Source organism: Oncorhynchus nerka, linkage group LG24 (assembly GCF_034236695.1).
Source record: "Oncorhynchus nerka isolate Pitt River linkage group LG24, Oner_Uvic_2.0, whole genome shotgun sequence".
NCBI classification, from domain to species: Eukaryota; Metazoa; Chordata; class Actinopteri; order Salmoniformes; family Salmonidae; genus Oncorhynchus; species Oncorhynchus nerka.
This window is the reverse complement of record NC_088419.1, coordinates 23,866,520-23,891,261: the sequence shown is the minus strand read 5'-3', so window position 1 is coordinate 23,891,261 and position 24,742 is coordinate 23,866,520. Positions and strand designations below refer to the sequence as shown.

Here is a 24,742-nt window from a genome sequence, read left to right as displayed (position 1 = left end):
TGGGGACCCTCAGACTGGGAACACTCGTTGTGGGCCCCGGACTGGGGACCCTCAGACTGGGAACACTCGTTGCGGGCCCCGGACTGGGGACCCTCGTTGCGGGCCCTGGACTGGGAACCATTGCTGGAGGAAAAGGATAAAGGCTGCCTAAGTGTGATTCCCAATCAGAGACAACGATAGACAGCTGTCCCTGATTGAGAACCATACCCAGCCAAAACATAGAAATACAAAAACATAGAAAACAGAACATAGAATGCCCACCCAAATCACACAAATAGAGACATAAAAAGGCTCTCTAAGGTCAGGGCATGACATCTGGGTCAATACATGTTAGAATCCATTTTGGCAGTGATTACAGCTGTGAGTCTTTCTGGGTAAGTCTTTAAGAGTTTTGCACACCTGAATTGTAGAATTGTATAATATTTGTACATTATTTATTGTCAAGTTGGTTGTTGATCATTGCAAGACAGCCATGTTCAAGTCTTGCCATAGATTTGTAAGCCGATTTAAGTCAAAACTGTAACTAGGACACTCAGTAACATTCAATGTCGTCTTGGTAAGCAACTCCAGTGCTTATTGTCCTGCAGGTTATTGTCCTGCTGAAAGGTGAATTTGTCTCCCAGTGTCTGGTGGAAAGCAGACTGAACCAGGATTCTCTAGGATTTTGCCTGTGCTTAGCTCTGTTCCATTTCTTTTATCCTAAAAAAACTCCCTAGTCTTGGCCAATGTCAAACCCATAACATGATGCAGCCACCTCCGTGCTTGATCTTATTAAAGAGTGGTACTCAGTGATGTGTTGTGTTGGATTGGCCCCAAACATAATGCTTTATATTCAGAACACAAAGTTAATTACTTTGCCAAATTTTTTGCAGTTTCAACTGACCTGAGCCCTAGGACCATGCCCCAGGACTACCTGACATGATGACTCCTTGCTGTCCCCAGTCCACCTGGCCATGCTGCTGTTCCAGTTTCAACTTCCACCTGACTGTGCTGCTGCTCCAGTTTCAACTGTTCTGCCTTATTATTATTCGACCATGCTGGTCATTTATGAACATTTGAACATCTTGGCCATGTTCTGTTATAATCTCCACCCGGCACAGCCAGAAGAGGACTGGCCACCCCACATAGCCTGGTTCCTCTCTAGGTTTCTTCCTAGGTTTTGGCCTTTCTAGGGAGTTTTTCCTAGCCACTGTGCTTCTACACCTGCATTGCTTGCTGTTTGGGGTTTTAGGCTGGGTTTCTGTACAGCACTTTGAGATATCAGCTGATGTACGAAGGGCTATATAAATAAATTTGATTTGATTTGATTTGATTTACTTTAGTGCCTTATTGCAAACAGGATGCATGTTTTGGAATATTTTATATTCTGTACAGGCTTCCTTCCTTCTTCCTTCTTATTTAGGCTTGCCATAACAAAGAGACTGAATACTTATTGACAAGACATTTCAGCTTTTCATTTTAAATGAATTTACACAAATTTCGAAAGAAAAAAAAATCCACTTTGACATTATGATTGTATTCATTTCATTCTAATCATTGTGTGGTGGTACTCTGGTCGGTGTTACAATCTCAAGAACTCTAACTCAACAGTGATACAAACTCTATTGGGAGAGGGAAGGACATAGTAAACCGCAAAAAGCCTCCCCCACATATATAAACCAAACATAAAGCCCAAAACTGTCAGTCATCCTTTGCCATGTTATACAGAATGAGACTCATGAGCAGTCATAGACGTTGGTAGGAACTGGAACGAAATTCAACAATTTCTCTTTTTCATTAGAAATGAGTCACTTTTAATGCATGTCACAATGGTGATAATTCATGGGATGAAACATGGCACCACGGATGTACAGGAGTAATTGTGTTGGGCTTTGAGCGCCACGCTAGCATGAGATAATTCTCTGCTTCAGTGTCTGATCCTTTTACTGAAATCCTGCTCGACTGCCACACATACACACACACACACACACACACGTTAGTTCGCTACTGTGGACCCCTATATGAAGCTCATAATGACGTGCCTTTTGACATTAGGGAGAGCAGAGTAGACCCTGATGCCCGAAGACTTTTGTTAGAGAAAAATACATTCTTACAGACTTCATGGATCGAAGCATTATTTTCCCCCAGAATGCACAGCGGGGGAATAGAATGTGTTAGAGACAATGGGATGCGAAGACATGCAAAGCCTATGAGGAGAAAAGATAAGAAACTAATATACAAACAATATACAAAAAGCCCTTGCATAAACTCCATAAATAAATAGTACAACTTCAGAGTACAAAAGTACATAATCTGTCAAAAGACACAATGAATGCAACAGAAGACCACAACAGCTGTGTTAAACTTCAGTACAGCAGAGCACAGATCATCCTTATATAATGACAATGTAAGACCGCACAATACAGTTGTGTGTGTGCGCGTTTGAGTGTATGTGAGAGAGAAAGAGGGCTGTTGTGTGCGGACCTTGCTGCTCAGGTACCCTCCAGGCGTGTTTCAGTAGTAGACAGCAGGAAGGTGTCTCCTGGCCTCCTGGTTATTATAGCTGAGTATCTGGGGCCAGTCTCTGTCTCTGCTTGGGGTGGGCCACACCTTCCCCTCCCCATCCACCTCTGTCAGGGACCAGCCAGCCATGGATGTCTCCTGAACAGAATCACACCAGATAGGATTGAAATATTCATCAATGCACACAGAGAGCTTGTGACTGGTTATGACATATGTTATGTCCTTGTTGTGACAGTGTTATGTAGCCCTTACTCTATTTATTTAAACTTTATTTAACCAGGAAAAGCCCATTAAGACACAGAGTCTCTTTTGCACAGGAGAGCTGGCCAAGAAGGCAGCAGCATATAATGGAGGATGACGTGTAGCATAGTATCCCTCATAAGGTTACGGAATTGTCCCTTCAAATAATGAAACATTCTGCTCCTAGTTTTACAATGCAGTAAGACTGCATTGTCTACAGATTGCCATCAACTGTTCTTAAAACAATGACTATCTCAAAACACAAATTTTCCCCCTCCAATGAACATGGAGATGACTCTTCCTGGGTCGAGATAAATATAGAAAAATAAATTCCACAGTCAGATTTTGGTTGAGATATTTTTCTGTGATTTATATTCTATGTGCGAGGCAGAGGGAAATACATCACAGTTTGACACCCCTCGTGTTCCCTCTTCCTTAAATCACCATGAAAACTCCTGTCTGGCAGCCTGCGATTTATACAAGACATTTCCCCTTGCCAGCCTATGATCATGTTATTTTTTTCCCCATGTTTTTTCTCTTCCCTATCATTTTTTTCTAGATCTGCCAAGTGAATATCCTAAACCGTAGAATAAAGTACATTTGCTGCCTTGTTGCCTTGTTTTCTAGATTAACCTTGTAAATATTTTAGAAAGTGGATTATGTGATCCTGACGATTACAGGTGATCCTGACGATTACAGGTTCATTAGGATGGAGAGGTACAGGTTCACTAGGATGGAGAGGTACAGATTCACTAGGATGGAGAGGTACAGGTTCACTAGGATGGAGCGGTACAGGTTCACTAGGATGGAGAGGTACAGATTCACTAGGATGGAGAGGTACAGATTCATTAGGATAAAGATGTAGAGGTCCACTAGGATGGAGAGGTACAGGTTAATTAGGATAAAGATGTAGAGGTTCATTAGGATGGAGAGGTACAGATTCATTAGGATGGAGAGGTACAGGTTCACTAGGATGGAGAGGTACAGATTCACTAGGATGGAGGGGTACAGATTAATTAGGATAAAGAGGTACAGGTTCCTTAGGATAAAGATGTAGTGGTTCATTAGGATAAAGAGGTACAGATTCACTAGGATAGAGAGGTACAGATTCATTAGGATGGAGAGGCACAGGTGTATTAGGATTAATAGGTACAGGTTCATTAGAGGACAAAGAGGTGCAGGTTCATTAGGATGGAGAGGTACAGGTTCAGTAGGATTAATAGGTACAGGCTCATTAGGATGGAGAGGTACAGGTGCATTAGGATAAAGATGTAGTGGTTCACTAGGATGGACAGGTACAGGTTCATTAGGATGGAGAGGTACAGATTCATTAGGATGGAGAGGTACAGGTTCATTAAGATAAAGAGGTACAGGTTCATTAGGATAAAGAGGTACAGATTCATTAGGATAAATAGGTACAGTTTCATTAGGATGAAGAGGTACAGATTCATTAGGATAAAAAGGTACAGGTTCATTAAGATAAAGAGGTACAGGTTCATTAGGATAAAGATGTAGTGGTTCATTAGGATAAAGAGGTACAGGTTCTTTAGGATGAAGAGGTACAGGTTCATTAGGATAAAGAGGTACAGATTTACTAGGATGGATAGGTACAGATTCATTAGGATAAAAAGGTACAGGTTCATTAGGATAAAGAGGTACAGGTTCATAAGGATGGAGAGGTACAGATTCACTAGTATAGAGAGGTACAGATTCATTAGGACGGAGAGGTACAGTTCCATTAGGATGAAGAGGTACAGGTTAATTAAGATAAAGAGGTACAGGTTCATTAGGATAAAAAGGTACAGGTTCATTAAGATAAAGAGGTACAGGTGCATTAGGATAAAGAGGTACAGGTTCATTAGGATAAAGATGTACAGGTTCATTAAGATAAAGAGGTACAGGTTCATTAAGATAAAGAGGTACAGGTTCATTAGGATAAAGATGTACAGATTCATTAAGATAAAGAGGTACAGGTTATTTAGGATAAATAGGTACAGGTTCAATAAGATAAAGAGGTACATGTTCATTGGGATAAAGAGGTACAGGTTCATTAGGATAAAGAGGTACAGGTTCATTAAGATAAAGAGGTACATGTTCATTGGGATAAAGAGGTACAGGTTCATTGAGGGCCCAGGCTGATTAACTGTTCCACTGATAATGACGATGGCTGATTCCTTTGTGTCATTACAGGTTGAAGATGGTCTTCTCCACAAACAGATTAAATGTACACCCTTATACACACCTCCCCCACCCCACATCTACACACAGTGATTAAAGCAAATGGTGGATTGAAGGGAGAACTCAAGGTCAGGTTAATTGCAGAGACAGATGCCTAGCTGTCTGTCACATGCAGTATTACACAGTAAATCAGGCCCTGTAATCCAGTGACAGGCCTGTCTTTACTGCCCTCCCCCATTTTTGTACAATTTAGTAATTTAGCAGACACAGAGAGACTTACAGGAGCAACTAGGGTTAAATGCCTTGCTCAAGGGCACATCAACATATTTTGTTCACCTTGTCGGTTCGGGATTCAAACTGGAGACATTTCGATTACTGTCCCAACACTCTAACTTCTAGGCTACATGCCGCTCCCTTGCTTGTCTACACCCAACCACCCCCCAGCATCCCCTGTTTATCCCCAAATCACCCTCTGCAGATCATCAACCTCTGACCCTCGCCCAACTAATCCTGTCAACGTGTCAGAGTGTGTTGTGCAGTATAAATCAGCCTGTATTTATGGATGTGTGTGTGTGTGGGGGGGCCTATGCCTTGTTCCTCCGACTGCACTCCACCTTGTCATCAGCCCAGCCCTCAGCACCCTGATTTAATAAGGCCGGCTAGGAGAGACTTAACTCGGCAGGCCGCGCAACACCAGGCAGGAGGCACTAATGAGTTGTGTTAGTGGGGGGAAATGAGAGAGTGAGGCCTGGCGTTGTCTTTTACATTACTGTAGGTCCAGTGGGAGTCGGAGCAGTTGCTAGCTATGCCGGAACAGTAGTACTTCTCGCAGCCGCGGAGACGCTCACCCAGGAGATGGTGGAAACCCAGCTTGCAGTGGTCACAGTTTTCCCCCGCCACGTTTTCCTGGAAGATGTACACACACACACACACACACACACACACACACACACACACACACACACACACACACACACACACACACACACACACACACACACACACACACAGAGCATCTGGATGAGGAGGATGTGCTATACAGGCGCTCACACACTGTGACAGCCCACACACCCCTGGGACAGACGTTCCCTCTCTCCCAATATCACATAGTAGAGAAATAAAAGCAATTAAAATAATAACTAATGTGAAAACATTGAACTGATGCCGTTAACATTTTATAAAGTATGACTAACACACGTTGAGAGAAACTCTCCTAAGAAACATAATCTGTAACAACTGGTGGTGATGGTTGTTTTCTGGTTGAATCTTAGATTATTAATCATTGCATGCACTGACAGATAAACACTTGGCAAAATCAACACTTTTAAATGCCATCATCCCTGAGCTTCTGTCAACAAATCGCAATGGACATTCATTTTGCATGCCAACACAGCCAAAGCCAGGTTTCTGTAGCTTTGAGTGGCTAGATACTTTATCTCACCTGGGGAAAAGAAAGAGGACATGAAAGCATTACCCATTACAGGACCAATTCAGATCCCCTATGGATTGCATTTTTTCTTCCCATGTTTGTGTATCGTAAATAGTGTCTTCATGTGTCATAGTCAGTCTTTTATTGCAGTGGTTCTCAAACTGTGGGGCCGCGAGTGTCACGCCCTGACCTTAGATATCTCTGTTTTCTATATATTTTGGTTAGGTCAGGGTGTGACTAGGGTGGGTACTCCAGTTTTTTTGTATGTCTAGGGTTTTTGTATGTCTAGAGTTTTTGTAGGTCTATGGGTTTTTGTATATATATGTTGGCCTGATATGGTTCCCAATCAGAGACAGCTGTTCATCGTTGTCTCTGATTGGGGATCATATTTAGGCAGCCCTTTTTCCCACTTTCTGGTGTGAGATCTTGTCTACAGTTAGGTGCCTGTGTGCACACTAGTAGCTTCACGTTTCGTTTGGTTGTTTGTGGTTTTTGTTTCACCGAGTTTCGATTTATTAAATAAATATGTGGAACTCTATTCACGCTGCACCTTGGTCTCATTCATATGACAAATGTGACAGAAGATCCCACCACCAAAGGACCAAGCAGCGTGGTCAGGAGGAAGGGATCTGGGAGGAGATCCTGGATGGAGCCGGACCCTGGAAGCAGGCTGGGGAGTATCGCCGTCCAAAGGAGGAAATAGGAGGCAGCAAAAAAGTGGAAAGGCTTATTTACGAGGAGTTATACCAACGAGGTAGGCCACAGAAACCCCCCCACGCCCCCAAACAATTGGCACATGGAGCAGTCGGCGGAGCCGAGGAGTAAACCAGAGCCAGTCTGGGAGAAGAAGGAGAATTAGGAGGAGAGAGAAATGGGGGAGTTGTTGAGTTGGTGGTGGACGCACGGATTTGGAATAAAGGAACGTGTTGTCAGTTTGGTGCCACCTGAGTCAGCTCTCCGTACTCGTCCTGAAACGTGTTAAAGTTCCGGAACAATTGATGCCGGCTATACACACCAGGTCACCAGTGTACCTTCAAAACCCAGTGCGTCCTGTGCCAGCTCCTTGCACTCTCCCTCAAGTGCGTGTCCCCAGTCAGGTCCATCCTGTTCTTCTTCCCCGCACTCGCCCTGAGGTGCGTGTCATCAGCCCGGTGCCACCTGTACCGGTCTCACGCACCAGGCCTCCAGTGCACCGCCATAGTCCAGTACGTCCTGTTCCTGCTCTTCGCAGCCCGGTACCGGTCCCACTCATTAGGCATCCAGTGCGCCTCAACCGTCCAGTAAGTCCTGTGCCTCCTCTCACTCCTCCTCTCCGCACTCGCCCTGAGGTGCGTGTCATCAGCCCAGTGCCAACTGTACCGGTCCCATGCATTAGGTCTCCAGTGTGCCTACACAGTCCAGTACGTTCTATGTCTCCTCTCCGCACTCGCCCTGAGGTGCGTTTCATGAGCCCGGTGCCACCTGTACCGGCACCAAGCATCAGGCCTACAGTGCACCTCCTCAGTCCAGAGCTTCCGGCGACAGTTTCCAGTCCAGATCTTAAAGAACTTCACTGAACTTTATGCAAACTGGAAACCACATATATCCTGAGGCCGCATTTAGTGTAGCTGTAGATTTTTACAAAGCAAATTTGAGGAAAACATTAGCAAAGTTTATCAACACATTGATTGTAGTACTCATACTGCTAAAACACTCAACCACTGCTACTCCAACTTCCAGGATGCCTACAAGGCCCTCCCCGCCCTCCCTTTGGCAAATCTGCTCTATTTTGCTCCTCCCTTGCTATAGGCAGAACATCAAACAGTAAGTACCCGTGCTAAGGACTATTCAACGCTGGTCTGACCAATCGGAATCCATGCTTCAAGATTGTTTTGATCACGCGGACTGGGACATGTGCCAGGTACCTCCAAGAACAAAATAGGCAAATATACTGATATGGTGACAGAGTATATCATAAAGTGTATAGGAGGAATTGTACCCACTGTAACTATTAAAACCTACCCTAACCAGAAACTGTGAATTGCGAACCATCGCATTTAACCATGGCAAGGTGACTTGGAATATGGCCGAATACAAACAGGATAGTTATTCCATCAGTAAGGCAATCAAACACGGCAAAAGGTAAGTATATAGACAAAGTGGAGTCGCAATTTATCGGCTCAGCCACGAGACGTATGTGGCAGGGTCTACAGACAATCACAGACTACAAAGGGAAAAGCAGCCACTTTGCGGACACCAACGTCTTGCTTACGGACAAGCTAAACACCTTCTTTGCTTTGAGGATAACACAGTGCCACCGACGCAACCCGCTACCAAGGACTATGGGCTTGAAATATAATTTAAAGAGCGGAGCATCACTGAGGACAGTGGAGAATGACCATCTACCTCCCTGTATGATTTGTCCTCTTCGAATTTACCTATTTTCCTCCCCCTTGCTTTGGGGTTTGTGTCAATGAAGAGACTATAAATTGCTAATCAATCAGTTCTTTATTCTCCAGGCAACCTTGCAATGAGTGACATGTATCCATCGTGATTTTCCCTGGACTTTTACTGCTGACCTTGTTATAAGCAAACATGATAAGGACCTTCCCATTTTGTCCCTAATGTGAAACCCATCAGCTCTAAAGTAGTGATTGTATCTTCTATGTCACGTTCGTCGTAATGATGAGACCAAGGCGCAGCGTGAACCACCCTAGTCACACCCTGACCTAACCAAAATATATAGAAAGCAGAGATATCTAAGGTCAGGGCGTGACAGTACTCCCCCCCCCCCCTAAAGGTGCGGACTCCCGGCCACAAACCTTAACCTATAAGGGAGGGCATCTACCCTCGGTGGCAGCTCCGATTCTGGACGCAGTCCCCGCTCCCTACACTGATCCCTCCGCTTCTGTGGAACCGGACCGTGGATCGTTGTCGGAGGAACCGGGCTGTGGATCATCGCCGGAGGATCAGAACTGGGAATCACCTCTGGAGGATCTGGACTGCAGCTCGTCGCTGAAGACTCTGGACTGCAGCTCATCGCTGGAGGCCAAGGACTGGCGACCGTTGCTGGAGGCACCGGACTGGGGACCGTTGCTGGAGGCACCGGACTGGGGACCGTTGCTGGAGGCCCTGGACTGGGGACCGTTGCTGGAGACCCCAGACTGGGGACCCCAGATTGGGGACCGTCGCTGGAGACCCCGGACTGGGGACCCCAGACTGGAGACTGTCACTGGAGACCCCGGATTGGGGACCGTCGCTGGAAACCAGGAGCGCTGAGCCGGTACAACCCATCCTGGCTGGATGCCCACTCTAGCGCGGCAAATGCGGGGAGCTGGAATAGAGCGCACCGGGCTATGAATGAGCACTGGAGACACCAACCGCCAATCTCCCAGTGACCCCCCCCCCAAAAAAAAATATTTTGCCTCTTGTGCTTGCCTCGTTGGTAATACTCCTCATAACGTCGCCGTTTCGCTTTCGCTGCCTCAATCTCCTCCCTCGGACGGCGATACTCCCCAGCCTGTGTCCAGGGTCCTTTACCATCCAGAATCTCCTCCCAAGTCCACTCCTCCTGTACACGCTGCCTGGTCCTTTTGTGGTGGGATCTTCTGTCATGTTCGTCGTAATGATGAGACCAAGGCGCAGCGTGAATAGAGTTCCACATTTTTTAAAATAAATCTAAACTCACTGAAACAACAAACAACAAACAACCAAACAAAACGTGAAGCTATTGGTGTGCACACAGGCACCTAACTGTAGACAAGATCCCACACCAGAAAGTGGGAAAAAGGGCTGCCTAAATATGATCCCCAATCAGAGACAAAGATAAACAGCTGTCTCTGATTGGGAACCATATCAGGCCAACATAGACATACAAAACCCCTAGACATACAAACCCCGAGACATACAAAAAAACCTAGACATACAAAAAACCCTAGACATACAAAAACGTAGAGTACCCACCCTAGTCACACCCTGACCTAAACAAAATATATAGAAAACAGAGATACAGTATCTAAGGTCAGGGCGTGACATTCCATGTAAGGTAACCCACTGTGTCTAACCACCTCTGCTCTAAATCTTTCTTCAAATTCAACAAATGGTTTATTTCGGTTTTTGAACACATTTGCTTATCTCTCCCCAGTTGGTGGTTGCATTGGTCAGACCCTTAAGGAAAACATGTATGGCTCTCCATCCATCGGCCACGTCTTTCTCTTCACCACCCACAGCTCTAGAAACCTTTTCTTCAAGTACACCTTGTTCACTGATGTTCAAAACAAGTCTATTAACTGTAACCCATCAAGGACGTAAATTGTAAAGTTTCTTATAACACTTCAAATGGTCCATTTTCATACCCCCTTCTCTGGGATGTTTCAAAGTGTTCACCCATTCATCCACCTGTTTTGGAGATGCTGATTTATGTGTGATTTACAGCCTGTGTTCTGATTGGCCTAAGACATCGTTCATCACAGCGGTCAGTATCTATTGACTCAAAGCCAGCCAGTGCTATCCAGATGCTTGAAACCCAATCATCCTTGCACAACTCAGCCTGAGGGTAAGGGTCCTCCACATGTTGGAGTAAAGTTTGGTTTTACGACCCTTGCCTGTAATTGTTGAATCTCTTCTTTCAACGTTTTGATTTGTACACCAAGAGCTTTCAAACTTTCTTTATCTTTCTGCAATGTCCTGTCGTGATTCTCCAGAAGGAATTTCTCATTCAGTTTTCTTACTTCGGCTAATACAGTTAAAGACCATTGTGTCTTTGTCAAGGAATTAGACATTACTGTATTTTTTCAGTTTTTTTCTTTATTATCTCTTGCCTAAACTTCTCTACTTTGAAATGGTTCATCATAACAGTAGACAGTGAATTTAAAATATTTTTCATGCTCACATCCGGAGGAGCTGTGCCGCCTTTTTCCAGAGTGGTTTTTCTCACTTAAGAATGGCATTATATTAACTTCAAAAGTTGTATAATATATATCTCTATGATTATATACAGTTGAAGTCAGAAGTTTACATACACTTAGGTTGGAGTCATTAAAACTCATCAGGCCAAACAGAGATGAGCAAGGCAAAATTAGCTTTGCAAAATTGCTACCTCGACACTTCTTGTGTCAGATTTCAATCGTTAACTAAACATGGGCAGGTATGATTTATGGATGCTTGATGCCCTCAGTGAGACTCTCTCCGTCTGCATACATACCACTCAGATACAGTATTTGGGTAAATTCCACATGTTTATTACAGTTGAAGTCAGAAGTTTACATACACTTATGTTGGAGTCATCAAAACTCGTTTTTCAACCACTCCACAAATTTCTTGTTAACAAACTATAGTTTTGGCAAGTCGGTTAGGACATCTACTTTGTGCATGACACAAGTCATTTTTCCAACAACTGTTTACAGACAGATTATTTCACTTATAATTCAATGTATCACAATTCCAGTGGGTCAGAAGTTTACATACACTAAGTTGACTGTGCCTTTAAACAGCTTGGAGCTTCTGATTGGCTAATTTACACAATTTGAGTCAATTGGAGGTGTACCTGTGGATGTATTTGTCACGTTCTTTCAAAATCGAACACAGAAGCAGACCAGGACAAGGAGAGTAGGAAGAAGGTGAGTATTTATTTACAAGTGAATGTGAATGGGGAGATATATCCAGGTGGCGTAGCGGGCAGCGGTGGTGAGTTGATGGGAGTAAATAGGTGGATCCAATGGGGTAGCGGAATCTTCCGACGACCAGGTGGGAATGGGGTAAATGATCCGGGTGAGTAACTGAAGACAGAACAAACGGAGGTAAGTTTAAGGCAAGCAATACGTAAAAATTTTTTAAAAAAAATTCTATCCAACTTGAGGCTGATACTATGGCACAACATACTGTTCATGGCTAACGATCCGGCAGGGAATGGATGTCAGGTCCGGGCTTATGAAGAGGAGAGATGATGATCAGGACCAGGTGTGCAGATAGCTGATGGGATACAGCTGCGGGTAATCAGAACTCCCAACTGGCTACATTGCCCGGCAACCAGACAGGGTGCGTTCCAGGACGCCGGAAAAAACACTCCAGGACAGAACACAGGCAAAAAACAGACTCAGGAAACGGGATTCGTGACAGTATTTCAAGGCCTACCTTCAAACTCTGTGCCTCTTTGCTTGACATCATGGGAACTAGAAAGAATTCAGCCAAGACCTCAGAAAAAAAACTTGTAGACATCCACAAGTCTGGAGCAATTTCCAAACGCCTGAAGGTACCAAGTTCATCTGTACAAACAATAGTACACAAGTATAAACACCATGGGACCACGTAGCCGTCATATAGCTCAGGAAGGAAGTCCTACCTGACAGGTCGCTCCTACCAGGTGGCGTGGCGAGAATCTGTCTCCTCACCACGTGCTCTCACCACTGGCGTCCCCCAGGGCTCTGTTCTAGGCCCTCTCCTATTCTCGCTATACACCAAGTCACTTGGCTCTGTCATAACCTCACATGGTCTCTCCTATCATTGCTATGCAGACGACACACAATTAATCTTCTCCTTTCCCCCTTCTGATGACCAGGTGGCGAATCGCATCTTGCATGTCTGGCAGACATATCAGTGTGGATGACGGATCACCACCTCAAGCTGAACCTCGGCAAGACGGAGCTGCTCTTCCTCCCGGGGAAGGACTGCCTGTTCCATGATCTCGCCATCACGGTTGACAACTCCATTGTGTCCTCCTCCCAGAGTGCTAAGAACCTTGGCGTGATCCTGGACAACACCCTGTCGTTCTCAACTAACATCAAGGCGGTGGCCCGTTCTTGTAGGTTCATGCTCTACAACATCCGCAGAGTACGACCCTGCCTCACACAGGAAGCAGCGCAGGTCCTAATCCAGGCACTTGTCATCTCCCGTCTGGATTACTGCAACTCGCTGTTGGCTGGGCTCCCTGCCTGTGCCATTAAACCCCTACAACTCATCCAGAACGCCGCAGCCTGTCTGGTGTTCAACCTTCCCAAGTTCTCTCACGTCACCCCGCTCCTCCGCTCTCTCCACTGGCTTCCAGTTGAAGCTCGCATCCGCTACAAGACCATGGTGCTTGCCTACGGAGCTGTGAGGGGAACGGCACCTCAGTACCTCCAGGCTCTGATCAGGCCCTACACCCAAACAAGGGCACTGCGTTCATCCACCTCTGGCCTGCTCGCCTCCCTACCACTGAGGAAGTACAGTTCCCGCGCAGCCCAGTCAAAACTGTTCGCTGCTCTGGCCCCCAATGGTGGAACAAACTCCTCACGACGCCAGGACAGCGGAGTCAATCACCACCTTCCGGAGACACCTGAAACCCCACCTCTTTCAGGAATACCTAGGATAGGATAAAGTAATCCTTCTCACCCCCCTTAAAAGATTTAGATGCACTATTGTAAAGTGGCTGTTCCACTGGATGTCTTAAGGTGAACGCACCAATTTGTAAGTCGCTCTGGATAAGAGCGTCTGCTAAATGACTTAAATGTAAATGTATTGTAATGTATTGTATTGTAATGTATTGTAATGCATTGTATTGTAATGTATTGTATTGTATTGTAATGTATTGTAATGTATTGTATTGTATTGTATTGTAATGTATTGTAATGTATTGTAATGTATTGTAATGTAATGTATTGTAATGTAATGTATTGTAATGTATTATAATGCATTGTATTGTAATGTATTGTATTGTATTGTAATGTATTGTATTGTAATGTATTGTAATGTATTGTATTGTAATGTATTGTAATGTATTGTATTGTATTGTATTGTATAGATGCACTACTGTTCCACTGGATGTCATAAGGTGAATGCACCAATTTGTAAGTCGCTCTGGATAAGAGCGTCTGCTAAATGACTTAAATGTAAATGTAAATGAAGGAGGCGCCTTTTGTCTCCTAGAGATGAACATACTTTGGTGTGAAAAGTGTAAATCAATCCCAGAACAACAGCAAAGAGGAAACAGGTACAAAAGTATCTATATCCACAGTAAAACAAGTCTTATATCGACATAACCTGAAAGGCCGCTCAGCAAGGAAGAAGCAACTGCTCCAAAACCGCCATAAAAAGCCAGACTACGGTTTGCAACTGCACATGGGGACAAAGATCATACTTCTTGGAGAAATGTCCTCTGGTCTGATGAAGCAAAGATAGAACTGTTTGGCCATAATGACCATCGTTATGTTTGGAGGAAAAGGGGGGAGGCTTGCAAGCCGAAGAACACCATCCCAACCGTGAAGCACGGGGGTGGCAGCATCATGTTGTGGGGGTGCTTTGCTGCAGGAGGGACTGGTGCACTTCACAAAATAGATGGCATCATGAGGTCGGAAAATTATTTGGGTATATTGAAGCAACATCTCAAGACATCAGTCAGGAAGTTAAAGCCTGATCGCAAATGGGTCTTCCAAATAGACAATGACCCCAAGCATACTTCCAAAGTTGTGGCAAAATGGCTTAAGGACAACAAAGGCAAGGTATTGGAGTGGCCATCACAAAGCCCTGACCTCCATCCTATAGAACATTTGTGGGATGAACTGAAAAAGCGTGTGCGAGCAAGGAGGCCTACAAACCTGACTCAGTTACACCAGCTCTGTCAGGAGGATTGGGACAACATTCACCCAACTTATTGTGGGAAGCTTGTGGAAGGCTACCTGAATCGTTTGACCCAAGTTAAACAATTGAAAGGCAATGCTACCAAATACTAATTGAGTGTATGTAAACTTCTGACCTACTACGAATGTGATGAAAGAAATAAAAGCTGAAATAAATCATTCTCTCTACTCTTATTCTACATTTCACATTCTTAAAATAAAGTGGTGATCCTAACTGACCTAAAACAGGGAATTTTTACTAGGATTAAATGTCAGGAATTGTGAAAAACTGAGTTTAAATGTATTTGGCTAAGGTGTATGCAAACTTCCGACTTCAACTTATTTATTTAAACCCAATATATACAGTGGGGAGAACAAGTATTTGATACTCTGCCGATTTTGCAGGTTTTCCTACTTACAAAGCACATAGAGGTCTGTAATTTTTATCATAGGTACACTTCAACTGTGAGAGAAGGAATCTAAAACAAAAATCCAGAAAATCACATTGTATGATTTTTAAGTAATTCATTTGCATTTTATTGCATGACATAAGTATTTGATCACCTACCAACCAGTAAGAATTCCGGCTCTCAATAAAATGCTAATTAATTTTCTTAAAAATCATACAATGTGATTTCTGGATTTTTGTTTTAGATTCCGTCTCTCAGAGTTGAAGTGTACCCATGATAAAATTACAGAACTCTACATGCTTTGTAAGTAGGAAAACCTGCAGAATCGGCAGTGTATCAAATACTTGTTCTCCCCACTGTATACATATATATATATATTATTTTTACTCTTTTAAGGACTCAAACCTTTTCTGGAACACAAATTGTCTCTGTAGGGCATGGCTACCATTGAACATATGTTCACTTCAAGAAGCTTGTTCAAGACTTACATTAACCACACATGTAAAAATCGCTACTCAACTAGCAACTCACTTCTATGCAACAAGAAGGTTCCACAAAAAGAAAGGACTCAAACGTTTAATAGAGGACTTGAACCCCTATAGTAGAGAACAAAGACAAAGGCCTCCAAACGTTTAATAGAGGACTTGAACCCCTATAGTAGAGAACAAAGACAAAGGCCTCAAACATTTTCATGGAGAACAAAGGAAGTCTGTAATAGAACAAAGGACTTATACATCACAGATACATATCACTCATTGCATGCACCTATTTTAACCTGATTTGGTTCTTTTAAAATTATATTGGTCTAGACTCACCCAGCAATTATGCCATCAATCAGGAGATTAAGAGTTGACTCCCTTGTGGGTTGCACTCAGCCTTCTCTCTTAATTCTGGATAAACACACAGTTGATATGTTTTCGGGTCACGGCACCAAATGTTAGCAATTTATGTTACTCTTCAAAAACACAAACCCCAAAGCAAATCAGGGGAGGAGAATAGGTTTATTTGAAGAGGACAAATCATAAAGGGAGGTAGATGGTCATTCTCCACTGTCCTCAGTGATGCTCTCTCAGTGATTCTCTCCAGTGGTTCTCTCGCCACAGAACAAAGAAACAGTATATAGTTTTATAACCCAGCCCTAGCCTGTGGTTGACAAATTAGACTTTCTTCCAATAAAACTAGCCAATGGCCAAATAACAAGTATCCTATTTCAGAAGAAATATTCCTCCCATGACTCTAAACCATTAATCAATAATTCCCTATTACAGAAAAAAAATACAATTTCCATTGATCGTTAGTACTCTATTGACCCTCGTTCCTCTTTACCTCTCGTACTCTGTCTCCGCGTTGTGTATTTATCTTCGACATATTCTTACAAAGCCTACCACTTAATTATTGAGTTGGAGACGTGCATGGCAACGTAAACATGGGTGAACAGTACAGGAGGGGGCCCCCACACCCCTGTACCTCTGCTTTTTACAAGCCTCTTAAAGCACTTCATGATGACAGAAGTGAGTGCTACGGGGCAATAGTAATTTAGTTCAGTTACCTCTGCTTTCTTGGGTACAGGAACAATGGTGGACATATTGATGCAAGTGGAGACAACATACTGGGATAGGGAGAGATTGAATATGTCCGTAAACACTCCAGCCAGCTGGTATGCACATGTTCTGAGGACACGGTTTGGGATGCCGTCTGGGCCGGCGGCCTAACGAGGGTTAACACACTTAAATTAATAAATTCCTTAATCATGTCAGCCACAGAGAACGAGAGCACACAGAACTCGTGAGCGGAGGGGGCCCGCTTCGGCGGCTCAATGTTATTTTCCTTGAAGCGGGTGACAAATGTGTTCAGCTGATCCGGGCATGAGGTGTCGGTGTCCGCGATGTGTTTGGCTTTCTCTTTATTATCCGTGATTGTTTGGAGTCCCAGCCACAGAAATCAATTTAATACACACCATCATAATAAATCAATTATTTGTTTTAGCCAGGTCTAAAGGAACATGATATGATTATTGTTTTCAGAAGAAGAACAGAATATGATTTGGCCTACTGTATTTCATCAGGCTATGCGCCATGTCATTGGCTGCAGGCTTGTTCATTTAGCAGACAAGTACTGGTACTGGTACTCCCTATATATACAGTGCATTCGGGAAGTATTCAGACCCCTTGACTTTTTGCACATTTTGTAATGTTACAACCTTATTATAAAATTGAATGAATTGTTTTCTTCCCCCTCACCAATTTACACACAATACCCCATAATGTCGAATCAAAGACAGGTTTTTATATTTTGTTGCAAATTTATTTAAAAAACAACAGAAATATCACATTTAAATACGTTTATTTTATTATTAACCCTTATTTTACTGGGTAAGTTGACTGAGAACACATTCTCATTTACAGCAACAACCTGGGGAATAGTTACAGGGGAGAGGAGGGGGATGAATGAGCCAATTGGAAGCTGGGGATGATTAGGTGGCCCTGATGGCATGGGGGCCAGATTGGGAATTTATCCAGGACACTGGGCTTTACACCCCTATTCATACAATAAGTGCCATGGGATATTTAGTGACCACAGAGATTCAGGACACTCATTTAACATCCCATCCGAAAGACAGCACCCTACACAGGGCAATGCCCAATCATTGCCCTGGGGATTTGGGATATTTAGACCAGAGGAAAAGATGCATCCTACTGGCCCTCCAACACCACCTCCAGTAGTATCTTGTCTCCCATCCAGGGACCAACCAGGACCAACCTGGTGGGATGCAGGGGGATGCAGGGTGGTATGCTGCTGGCACCGTAAGAATTCAGACCCTTTACTCAGTACTTTGTTGAAGCACCTTTCGCAGTGATTATAGCCTCGAGTCTTCTTGGGTACGATGCTACAAGCTTAGCACATCTGTATTTGGGGAGTTTCTCCCATTCTTCTCTGCAGATCCTCTCAAGCTCTGTCAGGTTAGATGGGGAGCGTTGCTGCACAGCTATTTTCAGATCTCTGGAGAGGTTCGATCAGCTTCAAGTCCTGGCTGTGGCTGGGCCACTCAAGGAACTGTCAGAGACTTGTCCCGAAACCAGTCCTGTGTTGTCTTGGCTGTGTGGTTAGGGTCGTTGTCCTGAAGGAAGGTAAAACTTCACCCCAGTCTGGGGTCCTGAGTGGTTTGGAGTAAGTTATCATCAAGGATCTCTCTGTACTTTGCTCCGTTCATCTTTCACTCGATCCTGACTAGTCTCCCAGTCCCTGCCACTGAAAAACATCCCCACAGCATGATGCTGCCACCACCATGCTTCAACGTAGGGATGGTGCCAAATTTCCTCCAGATGTGATGCTAGGCATTCAGGCCAGAGTTCAATCTCCGTTTCATCAGACCAGAGAATCTTGTTTCAATGGGCCCAGTCCTTTAGGTGTCTTTTGGTGAACTCCAAGCGGGCTGTCATGTGCCTTTTACTGAGGAGTGTCTTCCGTTTGGCCACTCTACCATAAAGGCCTGATTGGTGGAGTGCTGCAGAGATAGTTGTCCTTCTGGAAGGTTCTCTCATCTCCACAGAGGAACTCTCAACACCCGTTGAATATGGCCGGTGTCAGTAAACGTTGGCAAAATAAGAGTAAATTGTTGCCAGCAGCACAGTTGCAGTCACCAACGATCTGGATAACGTAAAAACAGCCTAACCAGCTCTGCTAGGGCGAGTAAAATGGTCAGTGTGCTGTTCTCTCATTTTTGTCTGGAAGTAGCTAGCCAAAGTTAGCCAGTTAGCTTGGGTGCTTGACTGCTGTTGTTAGGACAGAACGCTCAGATCAACCCTTAAAGAGATGGGTGGTAAAGCTTAAGAGGGTGTGAACAATGCTGAATAGGTGTAGACAAAGAAGAGCTCTCCAGTAGGTACCAAAACATTCAAAGGCCATTCATTCAAAAGTGAGGTTACAAGTTAATCAACTTTCAAAGCAGAATTACTTCCCCATTGTTTTGCCAGAAGTTGTTTGTGTTTATGGACTCCTCAATTAGTGTCAGCTGCTTGCTGTTGTACTGTGATTTTGTTGGTTCTGAGTGTACATTTATAGAGTTTTAAAGTCTCACTGTAACGAAGGCATAATTCACCATTATATTTTTAATCAATTTCAGTTGTGCTTCTTTTTCTGTTTGCCTGAATACATGGTTGATGTTTTTACTGCTAGATTGATGCCTTCTTTAAAGCTTACTGAATGTGGTATCCAAAAAGTTATCTAAGAGCGTTTGGATATTTTGGTTACCGGTTGCTTTCTGGTATTCTTCTGTGCTGTTTTGGGCCCATCTGTATGAATTCCTGATGTTGTACAGCTTACTGGGCTGTGAATGTGTGGTTGTTATCATGTCTGTTCTTTTGAGGAACAAGGTCATTTGGCTGTGATCAGACAGAGGTGAGTGAACTGAGAGAGAAAGGGTCAATGTCTGTAATCATATGTAATCACTGTGCTGTGGCCAAGAGGAGAGTAAGAGTAACCTACAGTTGACAAAGTACAGACCCAGGCTTCAACAGAGCTGCAACAGATCCCTTCCGTTTTTGTTGATGGTGTTGTCACTGTTGTTTCTATGGGGAGATTAAAGCAGTTAGAAACAGGCCTGTAATAAAGCTGTCCCATCATGTGGTCGTTAGATCAGGTAGTGTTCCTGTGCGCGCATTTGTGTCCCCGCAGATGAGAACATTTCCCTGGGCCTGGAAAAGGCACGTCTCTTCCTCAAGGGTGGGGAAGATCTCCTCTGAGTAATATGGTGATTCTGAAGGGGGGATATATATTGCGCAAAGGAACACATCTTATTCTGTCATTACAAGTTTTTAATTTTTTTTTAACCAAATGTGATATTTAACCATTTTGAGGGGATCAATTAGATTTTGTAGTTCGGATTTGTACCAAATGATCAATCCTCCAGAGTCTCTGCCTCTATGACAGAGCTGTGTTTCTGTGAGGGCACAATTACCTCTTTGTCGCCTGTGGGACAGTGAATAAGAATGTCTGCCTTACACCATGTCTCCTGCAGAATGATGATGTCAACATCTTTAAGATTTTTGTTGAACTCCAGTGCTAAACTCTTCAGTCTAAAGGGTGATGAGTTTAGGCCCTGAATGTTCCACATGCTAACTGATAGTGATTTCAAGTTGCAAAAAGAAAGAATAGCACAGTCAGAAATACAGTAACTACTAACTATTAAGTTGTTAAGAGTGAGATAAACAGGATAAAAGCAACAACAAAAAACTGTTCTCTCTCTCTCTCTCTCTCTCTCTATACTGTATATTCCTATAAACCTTTAGTACAATAGGTGTGTGTGTGTGTGTGCATGCATGGGCCCGTGTGTGTGTGTGTGTGTGTGTGTGTGTGTGTGTGTGTGTGTGTGTGTGTGTGTGTGTGTGTGTGTGTGTGTGTGTGTGTGTGTGTGTGTGTGTGTGTGTGTGTGTGTGTGTGTGTGTGTGTGTGCGTGCATGCATGGGCCCGTGTGTGTGTGTGCATGCATGGGCCCGTGTGTGTGTGCGTGTTTAGTGCAGATGTATTGGAGGAGCTGTTTAATCTAACTTAATCCTACAGGGTTCTCCTGTCCTCTGACGACCTCTGTGTTGGGCCCTGTGGTCCTCTGCGCTGGTCCTGCTGTTGGGCCCTGTGGAGTGGAGGAGGGCCAGGTCTGGGACGGGGGGGCATCCTCTCTGGTCTGGTAGAGGTGGTGGTCTGGGGTAGTAGGCTGGGTGGGGCCTTGAGGGGGCCTGTGGGTCTTTGGTGGTTCAGTGGTCTGGTAGGGGTCTCTGGGTGGTCCTCTGTCCAGTGCGGCATGGGGTGTTTGTCTACCAAGTCCTTCAGAGTCTTGGCAAACATCCCTACTGTCTGCTTCCTCAGGTGGGAGTGGTTGTGCAGATGCTCTGGGGTGATGAGCAACGTGCACGTTTGGGGGTAGGCTCACCCCCTGGTGATGTCAGCATTGACACTCACCCACTCCAGAGTTTCTGCTCTAGTCCTGGACCCACACCCTTCCTATTACTCTCTCTCTCTCTCTCTCTCTCTCTCTCTCTCATTAAGTGGGAGAAAAGTTTCAGTAGCATCTGACTCAGCTGGAGACACAACGAAATGCAATATTTGACTGCACATCCTCCCCCCAGCTCAATAATTAGACCAATAGAGAGCAAAGTTCACCGGTGCTCCTTGACATCCCTGCAGTGAGATGGTATAATTGGCTAGTGAAAGAGTGAAACTTGCCCAGGGTATGACATGTGTATGACATGAGTGTGCACAATAGCAGTGGAGGAAGTAGCCGGCTAACTTGAACACAAAATGATAAGTCAAATTATATGCTGGAGCAATTAGTGAGAAGAACTTGAGGGGACTCTGAGCTGTTGGCCCTACGAAGGCATAAAGCATCGAGCTGATGTGTCCACCCCTGACACTGAATGGATTGGTTCTGGTGGTGTGGGAGGATAGGAAGAAGGGATGATTATTATTGTTTTTAAACATGTGCATGCTTTTTCCTCAGACAAAACAAAAGCTGATTCAAATGGGGTGTGGCATATTTTTAAAACTCTTTCACGAGGGACTCAAGTAGGATACGGAAGACTATCCTCGATGAAAGGTGGCTATCGTGGAGGGGAAGACACTGTTCCGTTCGCCTACTAACAAATTGACATTTCCTTGACCACTCATCGGTTTCCGGGTAACAGAGGAGTGAAGTCAGAGGAGAGAGGGTGGAGGATGGACTTTTGCCCTAATGCCAGAGAGATGGGGGTGGAGGAGGAGAGAGTGGCCTACCTTGCAGACACAGGGCAGCTCTGGCAGGGGTCCTTGTTTAGGCTTCCATCTAGACTGCAGTTACAGCGGACACAGTTGGGGTAGCCACTGTAGCCGAAAGCACACCTGTCACACTGCTGTCCCCCGTAACCCTGCTCACAGTGGCAGGATCCAGCCGTGAGGTCTGTGGGACCAGACGGGGGGAGGCTTCAGCAATAAACATATGGCAGCTAGATCAGCGTAGAGAGGAGAACTGTGGTGGGTGGTTAAGTAGTAGCCTACCTCCTTCAGCCTGGGACTGATCGGGGACTGGTCTGGGACACATGCTGGAGAGCCTGCTGGGTCACATGAGCTGGGCTGACACGGGTCTAAGGTCTCTAGACTCACCTGGAGGGAACAGGGGAGCAGGAGACTCAGGCCAGGAAAAACTCTTAACCCTTGTCACGATACAAAGCTATAGTGAGATTGCTATTTAGTATTCACTAATATGCACTTCAGTCATTGCTTGGATCCTAGTCAACTGGGATCAACAGTACCAGTACATACCCCAGTGGTTCTGTAGTAGCCATCAGCACAGGTCTGGCATATACCACGGCTATGACAAACATGTATTTCTACTGCTCTAATTAGGTTGGAAACCTGTTTATAATAGCAATAAGGCACCTCAGGGGTTTGTGGTATATGGCCAATTTACCACAGCTAAGGCCTGTATCGAGAACAGCCCTTAGCTGTGGTATATTGGCCATATACCACACCCCCTCGGGCCTTAATGCTTAAGTTTATCACTGTGTGGTCTTACTCTCACAGTTGTGATGAGTTAGGAAGGTCCCAGCCATCCAGGGTTTCTGCTTGTAGCTGGGGCAACAGGGGTCACAGCTCTCCCCACACGTGTTGTGGTCACACTCACAACTGAAATTCATGACAGGGAATCAAATGACGCCATGTTACAGTGTCATCGTCACTGAAGGAAAGACTCAGATCTTTTCACCCAAGAGACAACTGGAGCACACTTCACACGAGGGCTCCAGGTTAAGAAGTATTGTGTTTCTCTTTGATATTACTATCAAACGGTACATGAACTGTGCCCATGGAGAGAAAATCTAGCTCACTGTATGATTACAATGTAGAGAAGGGGCCATAGAGAATGTAGGTTGACTGACATACCTCGGTCTGGTTGTTCAGGGGACAGGCTTTAGCATGATCATAGGAGCTACACATCCCTCCAACTGTCTTTGATAGTAATACTGGAAATACAAACAAAAAAGAAACAAGTTGAGAAAAATGGAGATCACTGGCATTAATATTTCTATCATATACTGGCTACTTCTACAAAGCTACAGCACAGTCTAGTTTATTCAAAGACACTCATTGGTATTCCGTGTTTATTTCTGAGAGAGTGAGAGATAATTTTATCCACAATTTCATAATTTATGTCCCTTTGGTATGACTAAATTGAACAGTATTTTGTAAATGATAAATTCCTAGCTCAATATAAGCCCTGCAATCTGTCCGGTAATTATGTGTCACACAGGAGCTCACTGGGTGACTGATTGTGTAGGCCAAAGTCAACACATGATGAGGTGGATGTTGCTCAGAAAGGAACAGATTTCTTAATTATAGACATTTTTAATTAAGACCCATCTGTCTGGTGAGCGCAATGTAATCAACATGCCGCCATGGCCATTTCACCAATGGTGCTGGGTAGAAAGGAATAAACTAGCGGCTCACAGATGGAATACATGATTCTATATGAAAGTGATCGTGATGTGTGGTCATCAACACGTTGCTTCGTTCTTATTGGGTCGACATCGCAGGGATCGTTTAAGGCCAGTGTCATGAGGTTGGCGTTGAGGGTTCTGATTCGCTGGATCTGTAGGCGGATGTAGCGTGCAGAGGTGAAGTTCAGTAAGGTCGGGGAGGGGTCATCGGCACTCGGCCTTCCATTGATCAGAGAGGTGTGGATCTATGCCCCAGGTGCAAATTGTGAGAGACAAAGCACCGAATGGTATGGATTCTTAGTAAGTTATACAGGAAAAGGGAGCTCTTTAGTGACCTCTATTCAAATTTTCCTACACATATTTAACAAATACTGAATTCAATCTCTACTCAGCAAATCCATAAAACAGCCCCATAACAACATTTACAGCACTCCATTGCTGTGGTAAGAATAAAATACATTATTAATGGACCTAGTAAGAAAAAAAGTGATTTGCTTGCAGCTATGAAGGGTTAACCGTGTCTGGTTGCTAATTAAGGCTGTGTGGTTAGCTTGGTTGTTTTTGAAGAAGTCGGAGAGAGTGACATTTCAATATAAGATCTGCGATGCTTTGACACCCTCCTACGACTCATTAGGATTTCGCTGTGATCACGCTTTACGCTTTCTGTCACTATCTAAAAGGAGCCGCCTGACAGGAGCTCCTGATTGTCTGAGCAGAGCTGGGGGTGCGGGGTGGGGATGCGGGGTGGGGGGTGGGGGGGGTACTGACTGTACTGCTTCATTACTGTCAGTGGGAGCAGACTGTGCAATCAGTTCTCACAATTAAAAGGAGTTGCTCCGATACACAGCTGATCAAGGCAATGTTGCTGTTTGTATAGTGAGCGTGTGTTGATGTGTGTATATTTATTTGTGTGAGGTAGGCTTTCTTTATCCAAATCCTCAATGAAAACAA

General features: G+C 44.4%; 1 pseudogene; it reads right to left on the bottom strand.

Annotated features, from left to right (window-relative positions):
- The window catches only part of LOC115107469 (laminin subunit alpha-2-like), a 151,068-nt pseudogene that overhangs the window by 114,319 nt on the left and 12,007 nt on the right, over positions 1-24,742 (bottom strand).